Genomic DNA, 2,917 nt, shown 5'->3' with positions numbered 1-2,917 from the left:
CCTCACAGCTCCACTTCTGCCAGCATCTCGTCTCCTACCTTCCAAACTTAACAGAAGCTCTCCTGCGAACTTTGCAGAACTAGTTCTAGTTTTGCACTAGTGCTACTTCTGCAAGATTCGCAGGAGAGCTTCTGTTAAGTTCGGAAGGCAGGAGAAGAGGTGCTGGCAGAAGTGGAGCTGTGAGGACAGGGCGTGAGTCTTGCTTGGGTAGCTTAGTCGGTAGAGCATTTGCCCGCGAAAGGCAAAGGTCCCGAGTTCGAGTCTCGGTCCGGCAAACAGTTTTAATCAGCCAGGATGTTTCATATCAGCGCACACTCCGCTGCAGAGTGAAAATCTCATTCTAAATTCTTGTGATTTTGCAAAGATACCTGGACTAGCAAAGTTCTTTGAGGATGCGAAGTATTCTTCCTCTGTAAAATGTTCCTGGACCAGCTGTTAACCGTCGTTCATTAGGCAAATGGTTTGACATGAACTGGTGGGTTATTCACTTCCATTTACGTACTCCACAAGCCACATTACGGTGCATGGCTGAGGTTCTACGTATAACTACTGTTCATTTCCTTTCTGTTCGACTCGTAAATAGAACGAGCGAAAAAGAATTGTCTACAAGCCTCCATACGAACCCTTATTTCTCTCATCTTCGTGGTTCTTTCGCGAAATGTACTTTGGCTGCAGAAGAATCGATCTCCAGTCGACCTCAAATGCCGGTTCTCTAACTTTTTCAGTAGTGCGTAGTAGTGCGTCGCGTAAAGTGTGTCGTCTCCCCTCCGGGGATTCCTATTCCAGTTCATGAAGCATCTCCGTAGTAGTTGCGTGCTGGTCGAACCTATTGGTAACAAATCTAGCGGCGGCCTCTAAGTTGCTTCGGTACCTTCCTTTAACCTGACCTGGTGGGGATCCAGAACACTCTAGCAGTAGTCAAGAATGAGTAGCACTAGTGTTCTGTACACCGTCTCCTTTGTAAATGAGCTACACTTTCCCAAAATTCTCCCAATTAAACGAAGTCGACCATTCGTCTTTCCTACTACTAACCTGATGTGCTCATTGCATTCCATATCGGAATTTTAAACGTTTTGATTGACTGTGATCCAGCAACTGTACGCTATTAAATTAAAGAATGTATATACAGCCACTTCGGTTGCACAAAATTTTCGTCAGCTAACCATGGTTTCGATTGCACAAGGGAAATCTTCATCAGAATAAAAAATTGCATGGTATATCTAAAAAATATGACATAGTTTGAAATAAAATACTGTTAATAGGATTTCTTTCTTTCTTTCTTTCTTTTGATAGTGCCGTTTTCCCGCAATGACGCAGGGTCGGCATGGTTGATCGGAATTGGCAAGGTTAATTTAAGGGGTGACCGGATGCCCTTCCTGCCGCTACTCTGTACCCCACCTGGGACGGAATTAGTGTACCCCCAACTGTCTGTGTCTAGTGTAATCCATGGAATAGTGCAAATGTGTTCAAATGTCTGCGAGCCCTGTAAACTGAGGCGGAACGTGGGGACCAGCCCGGTATTCACCTAGTGGGATGTGGAAAACCGCCTGATAACCACATACAGGCTGGTCGGCACACCGGCCTCCATCGTTAAGCCGCCGGGCGGATTCGATCCGGGGCCGGCGCGTCCAGGAAGCAGCGCTTTAGCGCTCCCGGCTAACCTAACAGGTTAAAATACTCTTAATAGGATTACTATCATAAATAATGTACAAACAGAATGTACTTACATGTAATCACATTGTTAAAAACTACAGAGCAAAAGTGCTCTCGTCAAACAGAAATGTCATAGGGATAAAACTAAAATGTAAAAGTATAACATGATTGTCAACTAGATGAAATACTCCATGGAATATAATGAAAGTCGCAAGGTCGCTTAGGGCCAAGAGCGGCAGAGCACGGCAGCTACTGTCAGACTAAACGGTTAACACGCCGAGGCAGCCACGAGGTGGACACGAAAACGGATTTGCGCCATCTAGCTGGAAGTAATTGAATTACAAACAATTTAAGAGCAAATGAGGCATTTCAAAGGACAATTTTAAATATTATTAGTAACAAACAGCAACCAGTTTATGGAAGTTACAACATAAAATGCCTTTTTTTAGCCGGCCGGAGTGGCCGAGCGGTTGGAGGGCTACAGTCTGGAACCGCGCGACCGCTACGCTCGCAGGTTCGAATCCTGCCTCAGGCATGGATGTGTGTGGTGTCCTTAGGTTAGTTGGGTTTAAGTAGTTCCAAGTTCTAGGGAACTGATGACTTCAGAAGTTAAGTCCCATAGTGCTCAGAGCCATTTGAACAATTTGTCTTTTTTACAAAAGAAAACACAGTTCAGGTAATATACAGAGACAACATAAAATTGGAAGGAAAAACTATATTTAGGAGACTACATTGAAGAGACAATTTTAATTACCGGCTCTTTACTTGAAAAAGTTTTTGTTTTATAATTGCAACTGTTCGTTAAGAATGAGACCGTCCTTCAGAGATAGGTGTTTTAAAAATTTCTAGCTCTTCTAAGATTTTAAGCCTAAAGCCTTTTTTCTCTGAGTGCAAGATCTGGACGTCTTTTACAGCTTTAAGATTATGCCCTGTGATTAATAAATGATCAGCGAAAGTTGAATTATGAACATTGGTGCCTTCTTTCCCTGAAAGGTATTCCTTAAATCTTATAGAAATAGCTCGGACTGTTTGTTCTATGTAATAGGCGGGACGATTGTCGCAAATAATTTTATAAACACCAGAATTTTGCAAAGGAGAAAGCGTAGGTTTCAAGTTACATATGATGTTATTTTTTAAAGAATTATTAGTGGAAAAGGTTACACTACAGTTGTACTTATTGTGAAGCGGGCTCAGTATTTTGTATGAAACTGGACCCAGAAATGGTATAGACAAAAAATTTTGCTTTTCATCAGGTTCATTATTA

At 42.5% G+C, this 2,917-nt stretch overlaps 1 non-coding gene across 1 annotated transcript; it reads left to right on the top strand.

Moving 5' to 3' along the window:
• The first annotated feature begins 200 nt into the window (after positions 1-200).
• Positions 201-275, top strand: Trnas-cga. The gene has a single exon. It is a non-coding gene; the product is annotated as a tRNA-Ser (tRNA).
• Positions 276-2,917: the final 2,642 nt, after the last annotated feature.

Source organism: Schistocerca americana, chromosome 1 (genome assembly GCF_021461395.2).
Source record: "Schistocerca americana isolate TAMUIC-IGC-003095 chromosome 1, iqSchAmer2.1, whole genome shotgun sequence".
In the NCBI taxonomy this organism is placed as follows: Eukaryota; Metazoa; Arthropoda; class Insecta; order Orthoptera; family Acrididae; genus Schistocerca; species Schistocerca americana.
Note: the sequence above shows the minus strand (reverse complement) of the source record. Positions and strands in the feature narration are given on the sequence as shown.